The 13,778-nt window shown below is 40.8% G+C and overlaps 1 protein-coding gene across 1 annotated transcript in view; it reads right to left on the bottom strand.

Moving 5' to 3' along the window:
- LOC136875802 (chymotrypsin-like protease CTRL-1) overlaps positions 1-13,778 on the bottom strand; it is a 303,156-nt gene that overhangs the window by 176,699 nt on the left and 112,679 nt on the right. The window lies entirely within an intron of this gene.

The raw sequence follows: 13,778 nt of genomic DNA on the forward strand, positions 1-13,778 counted from the left end.
TTAAGCCAAATTCTGGCAACCTGATGTTTTCTTATATATTTGGCATTTAATTGACTTCGAAGCATTGACATTATTATTATTATTATTATTATTATTATTATTATTATTATTATTTCGCAATTTACACCAATGAAACATATCACAAATACGTTACCAAACTAAACCAAACCCCATGGCAATACAGCCCTTGAAGGGCCTTGGCCTACCAAGCGACCGCTGCTCAGCCTGAAGGCCTGCAAATTACGAGGTGTCGTATGGTGAGCACGACGAATCCTCTCGGCCGTTATTCTTGGCTTTCTAGACCGGGGCTTTATCTCACCGTCAGATAGCTCCTTAATTCTAATCACGTAGGCTGAGTGGACCTCGAACCAGCCTTCAGGTCCAGGTAAAAATGCCTGACCTGACAGGGAATCGAGCCAGGGACCTCCGGGTAAGAGGTAAAGACACCACTCCTACATCACGGGACCGGCGTCAAATACGTTACATCTTCAAGAAAATCGCTAGACTGTAGCGTGATGTGACAGCGTTCGTGAAAGTAAGACGAAAGATCTGAAAATGCGACTTCCCTCGGGACTTGAACAAAAATTCCCCACTCTTAGTATGCATGTTTTCACCAGTTCCATTAGGACGAGCAATGCATAAGGGAGACGAGTTGACGTAACCGTCTAACATAGGCTACGATTATTTCGCTTGAAAAGGCGTCAGCGTATGGGATTAGTTATTCAGGTTACATGTTCAGTTATTAACTTGGCAACTAACTACATTTGAGTTACACAATTTACACTCTGCTTTACGTCGCACCGACACAGATCTTATCGCTACGACGGGAGAGAAAAGGGTTAGGAGTGGGAAGAAAGTGACGTTCTTTTAATTAAGGTTCATACCCAGGATTTGTGCCAACGGCCGTAACTGTGTTGAAACACCGGATCCTCTGAGATCTCCGAAGTTAAGCAACATTGGGCGTGGTCAAGATTTGGATGGGTTACCACGCGCTGTGGGTGGGGCTAAGAGAATGGAGGAGCGGAAAGGAACTAGCCACGGTGCCGTACGTAAACTCCGGCTCAGGCACACCTCTGCGGAGGTTCGGACCTGCCTCCGGGCAGAATACACCCTTACCCTTACCAGGATTTGCCTAGTGTCAAAATTGGAAACAACGGAAAACCATCTTCAGGGCTGCCGAGAGTGTGGTTCGAACCCATTAACTCCCAAACCGCACAGCCACTTGCTCGGTCATTTGAGATGTTTTTAGATTCTTATGTACTCGGACATCCCCGTCACTAAAAGCCATACGGTAAATATGTGAAATAACCTTTTAACTGCTGAAGTGTCCGCCTCTGTGGTGTAGTGGTTAATGTGATTAGTTGTCACCCCCGGAGGCCCGGGTTCGATTCCCGGCTCTGCCACGAAATTTGAAAAGTGGTACGAGGGCTGGAATGGGGTCCACTCAACTTTGGGAGGTCAACTGGGTAAAGGTGGGTTCGATTCCCACCTCAGCCATCCTGGAAGTGGTTTTCCGTGGTTTCCCACTTCTCCTCCAGGCAAATGCCGCGATAGTACCTCACTTAAGGCCACGGCCGCTTCCTTCCCTCTTCCTTGTCTATTCCTTCCAGTCTTCCCCGCAAGACCCTTGTTCAGCATAGCAGGTGAGGCCGCCTGGGCGAGGTACTGGTCACCCTCCCCAGTTGTATCCCCCGACCCAGAGTCTGAAGCTCCAGGACACTGTCCTTGAGCGGTAGACATGGGATTCCTCGCTGAGTCCGAGGGAAAAACCAACCGTGGAGGTTAAGCAGATTAAGAAAGAAAGAACTGCTGAAGTGTTAAGAAAAAAATAAATTGTCTGTTGAACATCCAAGGTAAGCAGAATTCGTGATTGAATCCCGAGAACGACTTCAGCTTTAACTCTTTCACTTTATACGAACAGAGAATCATCAGAATTAATCAACGCGTTATCAGGTGTTTGGGTCACCATCTTGTCTACTATCATGGAAGATTGGAGAATGCTTTCTTACTTCTCCAGTGTGTAATGCCTACATGGCAACAAAGGTTTTTAAGATAGGTCTTAGAAAGCCGATTTGGATATTCGTTCCTCAAAATGTACTACGATTTTTGGAAAATAATAATAATAATAATAATAATAATAATAATAATAATAATAATAATAATAATAATAATAATAATAATAATAATAATAATAATAATAATTGTGTATCCCATTAACAACCAATACGGTGTTTGGTGACGCTAAGGTGCTGGAATATCGTCCCGTAGGAGCTGCTTTACGTGCCGGTAAATCTACCGTCATGACACCGGTGTATTTGAGCAACTTCAAATACCACTGGAATGAGACGGGAACGAACCCACCAACCTGGGATCAGAAGGCCATCGCTTCTACCGTCTGAACTACTTAGCCTGGCCTCGGAATAATATTAATATCAGACAGTTGACACACTGGCCCTCTGACCCCAACTTGGCAGGTTCGATCCTGGCTTAGTCCGGTGGTATTTGAAAGTGCTCAAATACGTCAGCCTCGTGTCGGTATATTTACTCGCACGTAAAACAACTCCTGCGGGACTAAATTCCAGCACCTCAGTGTCTCCGAAAACCGTAAAAGTAGTTAGTGGGACGTGAATTAAATAACATTAATAATAATAATAATAATAATAATAATAATAATAATAATAATAATAATAAGGGTCAGAAATACAGGATGTCTCAAAATAATATACTACCGAGCTCGATTGCTGCAGTCGCTTAAGTGCGGCCAGTATCCAGTATTCGGGAGATAGTGGGTTCGAACCCCACTGTCGGCAGTCCTGAAGATGGTTTTCCGTGGTTTCCCATTTTCACACCAGGCAAATGGTGGGGCTGTACCTTAATTAAGGCCATGGCCGCTTCCTTCCCACTCCTAGCCCGTCCCTGTCCCATCGTCGCCATAAGACCTGTCTGTGTCGGCGCGACGTAAAGCAACTTGTACAAAAAAAAAAAAAAAAAAAAAATATATATATATATATATATATATATATATATATATATATATATATATATATATATATACTAACACTCCGAATGACCACAAAGTTATGCTGACGTTTTGTTTTATTTTTGTTTTCAGGTGTAACCAATGTAACAACTGGCAGGAGATCAACTTAGCTTTCAAGAGAGAAAGTTTGCCCTTAAATGCTATTGGAAAACCGCAAATGTCATGGAATTTCAAAGACGGTTTGGAAAGGATTGCGATAAACCGCCACCAACGCACCGGACCATTGCTCGCATCAGAGACAAATTTGAAGTAGATGGAACCGTTTCCAACGTCAACAAGAAACGTTCTGGACGACCACGGATATCCATCAGCCCTCGAAACGAAGAGCAGGTGCGGGAAATCCTACTTCGATCCCCACAGAAATCTCTACGACAAACGGCTCGAGAGACACACCTCTCAAAATATAGCGTCCATAGCATCGTGAAGCGTCTGCGCTGGAAATGTTACATTCCAACACGAAAGCATGCCCTCAACGAAGACGATCGGGATCGGAAAGTTCAGTTCTGTGAATGGTACTTGGCAAAATGTTCAGAAGATGCAGGGTTTCCGCACAAAATTGTCTGGAGCGATGAGGCCACTTTTAAATTAAAAGGCTCAATTAATCACCATATTTGTACCTACTGGGGTCCTGTAAATCCTCATGTTAAAGTTGAACACCATGTAAACTTACAAGGGGTAACAGTGTGGTGTGGAATATCAGCAGTGGACGTAGGTAAGGGTTATTCTGCCCGAAGGCAGGTCCGAACCTCCGCAGAGGTGTTCCTGAGCCAGATTTTACGTGCGGTAGGGTGGCCAGTTCCTTTCCGCTCCTCCGTTCCCTTACCCCCCCCCCCACACCAACAGCGCGTGGCAACCCATCCAACTCCTAACCACGCCCAATGTTGCTTAACTTCGGAGATCTCACGGGATCCGGTGTTTCAACATGGCTACGGCCGTTGGCAGTGGACGTCATAGACCATTTTTTTCAACGGAACTGTAAATGGTGACAGTTACCTTGTTGCAGGAGTCCGTCGGTCCACACGTTGAAGAGATGTTTGGTGATGACGGCGAGATTTACTTTCAGCAAGCTGGAGTACCTCCCCAGTACCATCGCGATGTAAAAGCTCATCTCGGTGCAGCTTATCCAAACATATGAATTTGGCGAATACCCTGCGCGTTCCCCAGACCTCACGCCAATGGACTTCTTTTTATGGGGATACCTCAGGGGCAGGGTTTATCACACAAAACCAAGAATAGTTGATGCATTGAAGTTGGAAATCGAAAGACAATGTCGTGAAATTCCAAATGTACGGTTTCGTGACGTTTGCAAATCCACTGGTTCGCGTTATCAGCGTTGTCTGGACAATGACGGTCATCAATTTGAACATTTATGAATATGATTCTGCAATTACATGTTTCTTCTGTAATTCAAGCCCTCAAACTTGTCTCCATGTCCACAAATAATGACTTTACAGTCCTTCTAAGTGTTAGTAGATTATTTTGAGACACCCTGTGCATTAGTGCTATGCGCGAAGATAAAACGGATGTACAAAATGACAAGTGAATTGCATAAATAGTCAAAGTACTGCATTTCCTATTCAAATGCATGTGAACCGTACTCTGTACTTGTCATTGTAGGACATGTCTTAATAGACCTTCCACTACGAAAGATCTTAGGAGACACTTCTCAAAAGAAATTCTTAACCATGAAGAGATGGAAGATTCTCACGCAGCCGGCCAGTGGCTTGAAATGAAACGAAGCACATCTTCAACCAAACGCTGTAATTGATGTTAGTTGTTCTGTTTTGACAAATCAGTAGTGTAAAGTGTTTAGTTCCATTTAAAATAGAGATCCTGCGGGTGAGACAGGCTGGTGATATAGTCATTCTCCCTTTATATCAGCAGTCTTGACCTCAATCAAGTCCACTTGAGAGTTAGAACATGCCTACACGATAATCTGTTCCAAATTAATAACCTCTTCCCCGTGAGAAGAACGTGACTCAGCGGCCAAGTAGGTCTGACCTTTACAGAGTAATAAACAAAGCTTCACTTTCCATTTTAAGAGCAGCTGGGGCTAGTTCATATGACACTGACGGCTGGAGCACAAGCAGAGAAATGTGGATCATATAGGAGCGAAGGATATCTCGGTCATTAACGCGGTATACAGAGCCACGGATCCTGCCTGACTGATTTATTTTTGTGCCTGTAGTCGTGGGTGTCCCCGGCCTAGAACGCCAAGAATAACGGCCGAGAGGATCCGTCGTGCCGATCACACGACACCTCGTTATCTGCAGGCCTTCGGGATGAGCAGCGGTCGCTTGGTAGGCCATGACTCTTCGATGCTGTTGCGCCATGGGTGCTAGTAAAGTTTGAAAGTACCTAGGAATGCCATGTGCCCATTGAGGCTGCTGACTAATGGGGTAACAAGAGGAATTGACATAATACCTGTGCCTCAGTATTTGCTCTCCCAAAAAGTTTGTGTAGATTTAGATTTTATTTATTTATTTATTAGCAATCGTACCCATTCTACGAATGGCAATTTGCGATGAAATGTTTTCTCGGAGAATATATGCTAAGTTCCGTGGCTCAGTTACTTTAAATACTTTAAAGATATGAATAATCTATCTACTGTATATATAAAAGAACATGTCCTGACTGACTGACTGACTAACTCATTCATCATCGCCGAGCCAAAATGAAATTTTCAGGATACATTTATATTACAATGTAGGTGCTCGCTAAAGGAGGATTTTTGGATAACGTCGCTAAGGGGGTGAAAAGGTGGGGGGTGGGGGGGTGAATTTTTAAAATGAGTGTATCTATATCTCAAAATTTTAAAAGTTTACAGATGTAAAAATTGGTATTTAGAATATCCTTTAAAAAGAAACACGTATTTTTTTGTTTTCGGAAAATCCCACTAGGAGGGGTAAAAAAAAGGGTGAAAAAGGGTTTGAATGCCTTTAATGAGGATACTCAGAAACTGGAGATATTACAGGCCTGAAAATTGGTATTTGGAATCCCCTTTAAAAATAGAACGCGTATTTTTTTGTTTTTGGAAAATCCAATTAATGAGGGTTAAACAGGAGTGACAAGTGGGGTGATTTTTAGAAATAATATATCTACAGTATATCTCCGAAACGTAAAATATTACAGACGTAAAAACTGGTATTTGGAATATCCTGTAAAAGTAAAGAAAAACAGGTGATTTGTTTTTGGAAACTCCACTTAAGGGAAACTAAAAAGGGGGTGAAATTTTAAAATGAGCATATCTAGTGTATTCGCCGGCCTCGTGGTGTAGGGGTAGCGTGCGTGCCTCTTACCCGGAGGCCCCGGGTTCGATTCCCGGCCAGGTCAGGGATTTTTACCTGGATCTGAGGGCTGGTTCGAGGTCCACTCAGCCTACGTGATTAGAATTGAGGAGCTATCTGATGGTGAGATAGCAGCCCCGTCTCAAAAACAAGGAATAACGGCTGAGAGGATCGTCGTGTTGACCACACAATACCTCGTAATCTGCAGGCCTTCGGGCTAAGCAGCGGTCGCTTGGTAGGTCAAGGCCCTTCAAAGGCTGTAGTGCTATGGGTTGTGGTGTGTATGTCTACAGTATATCTCAAAAACATCACATGTTACAGAAGTGAAAAAGTGTATTTTTATCTCTATTAAACATTAAGAAATATGAATGATTTTGTTTTCGGAATAATCACTTGGGTGGGAGGTAAAAAATGACTGAAAATGGGCTTGAATTCTTCTTATTAGGATACTGATATCTCAAAAACTGAAGATGTTACAGGCGTGATATTTGGTATTCGGAATCTCCTTTGAAAAAAGAAATATGTATTTTTTTGTTTTCGGAAATCCACTTAAGGGGTGGGGGTGGGGAATGAAAAATTGAAAAATTAGTTGAATTATTTGTATAAAGCTATTATCTCAAAAAACGAAAGATGTTGCAGACGTGAAAAATTGGTATTTGGAATGTGCTTTAAAAGTAAAGAAACACGTATTCCTTTGATTCCGGAAAATCCAATGAAGAGGGGGGCGGGTGAAAGAATTGTAAAGTTAATTGAATTAATTGTATGAGGATATTTACATCTAATAAACACTTAAGTCGTTACAGAGGTAAAAATTGGTCTTTGGATCTACTTTAAAAACAAAGAAAAACGCATTTTGGGGGGAAAATCATCTTGGGGGAGGGGGAGGTGGACGGGGGTGAAGAGGAGTTGAATTCCTTTTATGAGAATATATATCTAAAAAGTGAAGATGTTGCAGTCGTGATAATTGGTATTTAGAAGATCCTTTACTGATAAAGAAACATGTATTTTTTCCGTAAAATTCACTAAAGGGGAGGAGTGTGAAAGGAAGTGAAAAAAGTGAATTCTTCTTATGGGGATACTTTTGTCTCAAAACTGATGGTAACAGACGTGAACATTGGTATTTGGAATCTCCTTTAAACATAAAGAAGCACGCCTTCCTTTTTGGATGGGGGAATCAACTTAACGTGGTGGGATAAGAAAAGGAGTTGAGACCAATTGATTTTACTGATAATAATGTACTTGAATCTGATCATTCTCGGTTCGTTTTCAAGCGCCACCTTTTCCTTTGGAGAACTTAAAGTTAGATTACAGTAGATTCTCCTGGCATATAAGTAAAAATATAAACACATTTGAAATAAACGATAGGAATGAAATTGACCGTGCAATTGTTCACCTCTATAATAAGGTCAATAATACACAGAAGTATATCACTCGTATTACCAGAAATCCTGCGCACTTGCCTACGCGCGACAATGGTGCTGATCACATTGTCAACAATGACAATGGCAGCAGATGTAATTTACCGCCAAGTAATGGTCTTGCATCCATTTGCTGGTCCAGAACATTAATAATAATAATAATAATAATAATAATAATAATAATAATAATAATAATAATAATAATAATAATAATAATAATAATAATAATAATAATAATAATAAATGACACCAATATTGACAGGAAGTACAGTGAAAAAATCTCCAAGTACAAAGAACCTGCAGAAGAGATAAAGAGGATCTGGAAGATGAAACTGGTACGAATAGTTCCTGTGATTCTGTCAGTCAACGGCCTCATTCCACATACACTTCACAAGAGTCTGCGAGAACTGGGTCTTCCACCGAACATCTACAGAATTATGCAACATTCTGTCCTCCTGTCAACATGCAACATTGTGCGATCGTTCCTCTCGCAAGAATGAAGATCCCGCGATCTACAGTTTTGTATATACCTGTATATCAACGTTTGTATTATAATGTGTAAATACTTTAATTATGTAAGGCACTTGGTGCATCCCGTGCCCCATTACTACCCATATTTCCTTGTGGAGAAGTGTATGAATAATAATAATAATAATAATAATAATAATAATAATAATAATAATAATAATAATAATAATAATAATAATAATAATAGTCTAATAATAACCTAAATTAAACTAATATCACCCACAATAATAATAAAAATAATAATAATGTTCTGGACCGTCGTCCAAATGTGCGGACCGCGCTGGAAACGGGTTCTGGCCGGGTAGTGACTACAAATGCAGTCCGGCCGCGGGTTCACTACCGCCAAGGCACCCAAGACGACACCACGCTGGATCTCCTCAAGTATTTGATCCATATTAAAATGCTTATAGGAAAAGATGGCAAAGATTTAAGGACCCAACCGACCGGGCGGAATACTTGGAGCTAGCCCGGGAAGTACGAAATCGATTGCTGGAAAGAAAGATTGAGAAATGGGAGAAGCATTGCCGTCAGATCGCGAATTTTGGCGGATTATATATAAAATGTTAAGCATTCAATTATAAATTTCAGTATAATACCGTAGCGAAGCACGGGTATCTTACTAGTACTGCATATTTTACAAGTTGCTTTGCGACGCACCGATACAGATAGGTCTTATGGCGACGATGGTATAGAAAACGGCTAGGAGTGGAAAGGAAGCAGCCGTAGCCTTAATTAAGGCACAGCCCCAGAATTTTCCTGGTGTGCAAATCGAAAACCACGGAAAACCATCTTCAGGGCTAGTTGCCTAAGGTGGGGTTCAAACCCATCATCTCCCGAATGCAAGCTCACAGTTGCGCGCCCCCAACCGCACGGCCAACTCACTCGGTTATACATTTTATTGTTGTTATTATTATTATCATTGTACCGGGAGGTACACCTCAACGCCGCGCATTTAAATCTAGCGCCTAAATGAACACCTCTATTGGTGAAACAGTGAAACTGAAACTACACCAACTTAGAACTTTACTCAGAAGATGTCACCACTAAAATCTGATGTAATTTTGTTATTTGTGAAGTTTCCTGAACTGTGTGAATTTGTACTTGCTTTGTTTGCCATTCATCAAGAAGTTTGGACATTCTCCCATAGATGACACTACCAAAAAACTATGATCATGCACCGTGGTGGGAGGTATAACAACTTACAATTCAAAGAAGTTTTGTATTCCTATTTTTTTCTGATTGATGTTCATTTATTTTTGGGTTGGCAATATTTCCTTTTTATTTTCGCCAGTTTTGAATCTAGCCAATCCCTAATTTCTGTAATTAATTTTCTACCAATCACAGTCTTCTTCTGAGTGTAACTCTGAAAGTACCCAATAAACATGAGAGGGTGTGGCTAGTTTAATCTTGAATGGTCTCGAACTTTCCCCGAGGGTTTATAAACTGTGTATTTTCACGTCTCTTGGCCAATTGATCGTCATCATACTAAGTGTGTGTGTCAAAGCAGGAGGCGGGCGGCCTCTTTCGTCAGCTGCTAGAACTTCTACAAGGTAGTGGCCACATAATATCTTACTTTCTTGCTAGCTCCGCAGTTTAACCCGTGGGAAAGGTCCGAATCGTTAACTATGCAACCTTCTTTTCTAAAAATGTAACTTTCTGCCGGCTAATGTAATTACTTCATAAAATCTTTAATTGTAAATCGGGGATAGAGAGTGATATACACTCTCGAGCTCCCCTTCATCTTGGTTTGAGGTGCCACGCTTTTGTTTCTGCAATGTATTAAAGTTATTTCCATGCGTGCTACCCCAGTAGTTTGGGAAAAGCCTCTGTTTTGTCGGCCAAGCGCTCGATAGGTTTTTAAATATTTTTTTTTGGAGCTCAGTCTTCGACTCCATTCAAATTGTACTCGGGCCATTTATTTAACCTGTTCTTTTTCACTAAGGCCCTGTAGGTTGGGTACTAGATACCTCTGTGTAATAAGATTTCTATTTGTAAATAGTGCCTTGTAAGGCCAGAGATTATTAGATTTTCATGCTATGTTGCCTTGAGTAGGCTTGGAAAACTGAGAGCCTGTTCGCTCTTTTTCTAGGATTTATGAATGCCTCTTGAAGGCTAGACATTGTATTTTGGGAACAAGGGCTCCATGAATTAGGGAGATTTCTGCCCTCGAGTAAATTTGTGCTCTTTGTACATTTTAGTTTGTAGCTCAGGAAATGTAAAGCTAGGGGCTTAAAGCCCAAAGAGTTAAGGTTCTGAATCTTGGATTTTTTCACAATCCTGTTTAATGTTTGCTACTTGTACCTGCAAAATTGTTAAATTTTGTGTTTTAAAAATATAACCTTCAGTTTACGTTTTAAATTCAATTCTTGACATTGTAGTTAGATCCATTCACCCCGGCACCTTCTTTCACCTCTGCGATCCACGAAAAACCACGGAACAATCATTATTATTATATTTGCCTTTATTTGTAGTGGCGAAGTTTGGACTATTAGTAGGCCTATATGACTTTGTTTATAGTGTGTTCGAGTGACTGGAAAGATTTTACATTCAAAGGGCACTAACTAATAACATAAGCCTTTCTTCCTCAGTGACATATATAGGTCACGAGATAGGTGTTTCTTTAAGTGAAAGTCATCTGAACCTATCAAACAAAGATTAGTCTTTCCCTACGTGACCGAGTTGTTGTTCGTGTACTACAGTCATTGTCACTTTTAAAGAGGACAGTGACATTGTGCCGGTCTAGGAAACCAAGAATAACGGCCGAGAGAATTCTTCGTGCTGACCACACGACACCTCGTAATCTGCAGGCCTTCGGGCTGAGCAGCGGTCACTTGGTAGACCAAGGCCCTTCAAGGGCTGTAGTGCCATGGTGTTTGGACAGTGACATTGTACTGTGCCTGTTCACTGCCACCGTGGTCTAGGCCCTAGGGCTTGATACAGTAGATAAAGAGAAAATTTTAAGTACTGTTTTTTTTTTTTTTTTGCTAGGGGCTTTACGTCGCACCGACACAGATAGGTCTTATGGCGACGATGGGATAGGAAAGGCCTAGGAGTTGGAAGGAAGCGGGCGTGGCCTTAATTAAGGTACAGCCCCAGCATTTGCCTGGTGTGAAAATGGGAAACCACGGAAACCATTTTCAGGGCTGCCGATAGTGGGATTCGAACCTACTATCTCCCGGATGCAAGCTCACAGCCGCGCGCCTCAACGTGCACGGCCAACTCGCCCGGTAAGTACTGTTTTAGTAGTAGTAGTTATTATCCTCAACTTTCACGATTTCAGAAAAAAGTTAGGTTTTATCAACGACGCATCTTACGCTTAAGATTTGACATTTCACTTTTGGAACAGCAAAATCGTACCTGAGGACATTTCCAGCATAAAGGTACCGGGCTGAGTTGCTCAGATGGTAGAGTGTTGGATATTCTGAATGCAAGTTGGCAAGTGAAATGAATTCAACCACATGATATCATGGATAGCACAGTAAGACAACTTTTATCTTGTGGTTGAGCTACAGACTGTTGAATTCGGTTCTCAGTTTTGACAGAAATTTAAACTGGTTGAAGAATTTTTGAGGGCCAATGAGAAACTATCTGACATGAACAGGTAGCATTTCAGACTCCTTGTGCTGTTACCATGCTGCTCACCTTCACCCCAGGTCTTATTAGGGCTCTAGAGCCAAAGGTTTAGTTTAGGTAAAATAAAAGTTTCTACCCAGTTCTCCTTCGGTGCATCTTGTTTGCCTCGCACGTGTCGTGAACATTCCAAGGAACACAACATAATTCAAGAGGAGATCAAGAACCGCCCAAGTCAGTAAGTGTATTTGTTGCAAAGGTTCATCTAAAACCTGTCATTAGTAGGTGGAGGATGTAGTTGGTGAGTTATAGGGACTTCATTAAAAAGATAAAGAGCACCAGTTAGACAAGGTTAGAAGGGCCATCTCCGAGGTCGACACTCACTCCCAGTAAGAAATATGATACCTCACAGATCCTCGTTTGGTTTTAAGGTCAAGTTGCCTCGAGATATTTTCTGGTATGACGCATTTCTGGTGTCTGAGTACTATTCGCTACTTTGTTTTATTCCCATTGACCATATAATGTTTTTAATGACCTTTCTCAAAGACAGACTTACTTAAGCAACGTTGCTCGAATTGAGGGTGTATTGTAGTTATAAGGAAGTACTATATGTTCCAACCGATGATATTTTGTACTTATATGTAAGCAGTGTGTGTTTTAATTTAGGATATTTTATAAGTATATGCAATCAGTGTATGATTTAATTTGGAATATTTTGTACTTATATGTAAGCAGAGTGTGATTTAATTGAGCAAATTTCGTAGTTATATGTAAATAACCTTTGTTTTAATTTAGGATATTTTGTACTTAAATGTAAGCAGCGTGTGTTTTAATTTATCATATTTTGTAGTTAGATGCAAGTAACGTGTGTTTTAAAAACATTTAAGCTCTTAAGTCTTTAGGCTTTTCCAGTCGTGAAAGACTTTTGTGCACAGACGATCCTAGGGGAGAGAATTCGTGATCAAATCCCGAGAAAGACTTTTAGAAATGAAGTCTTTAGTCTATATAGAATCGCCACAATATGTTCCAACAACGCCTAATCAGCTGTTTCTGAGCCGCCTTCTACTCTACTACCAATACAAAACGGGAAAATTACTTTTTCTTTCTCACCATGATAAGACATCTCACTAGCAATTATTATTAATACTATTATTATTATTATTATTATTATTATTATTATTATTATTATTATTATTATTATTATTATTATTATTATTATTATTGTACCGGGTGGTACACCTCCACGCCGCTAATTTAAATGCGCGCCAGTTAAAACTCCTCTGCTGGAGGAAGTCTGAACTTTATTGACGTTATTAATTTTCTACCTTCTCAGAAGATGTCACTACCTGTAAATTTTGGAGTTTTAGAACTGTGTCACTTTTGATGTGTTTTTGTTTCGCTTGAAGTAAGAAGTGTGAACTTTCTCTTCTAGAGGATACTACTGAAGATCTACAATAGTGCAACCTAGTGCGGAGTCAAAGAACTATTTTTTTGGAGAAAATTTAATTTCAAGAGTTTGTTCTTTGTTAAATTTCTTTCTGTCATTGTTTAAGTTGGCAATATTTACCCCTTTCTTCCCCTTGTTATGAATGTGTCCAATCCCGAATTTCTTCTATTAATTTCTGACCAATCTGGTGTATCTTCCCCCAACTTGAATCTGTTGCGGGGTCCTACCCAATAAAGAGTTTGTGGGAGGGTGTTTTCTTTCCCCTAACGCCTAGAACCTTCCGCGAGAGGATATAAACTGCTGATTTTCGGGTCTCCGGGCCACTTGTGTTCCATCTTTCAGTGTGTTAAGTACATAGCAGGGGGCGGGAAGCGCCTCTTTCTTCGGCAGCGGTCAACAACAAGGTAATGGCCGATTAATAACTTCTTTCTTTGCTAGCTCAGCAGTTTAACTTTCGGGGCGGGTTCTAAGCGTTCAACCATGTAACC

The sequence above is a fragment of the Anabrus simplex genome, chromosome 1 (genome assembly GCF_040414725.1).
Source record: "Anabrus simplex isolate iqAnaSimp1 chromosome 1, ASM4041472v1, whole genome shotgun sequence".
Lineage (NCBI taxonomy): Eukaryota > Metazoa > Arthropoda > Insecta > Orthoptera > Tettigoniidae > Anabrus > Anabrus simplex.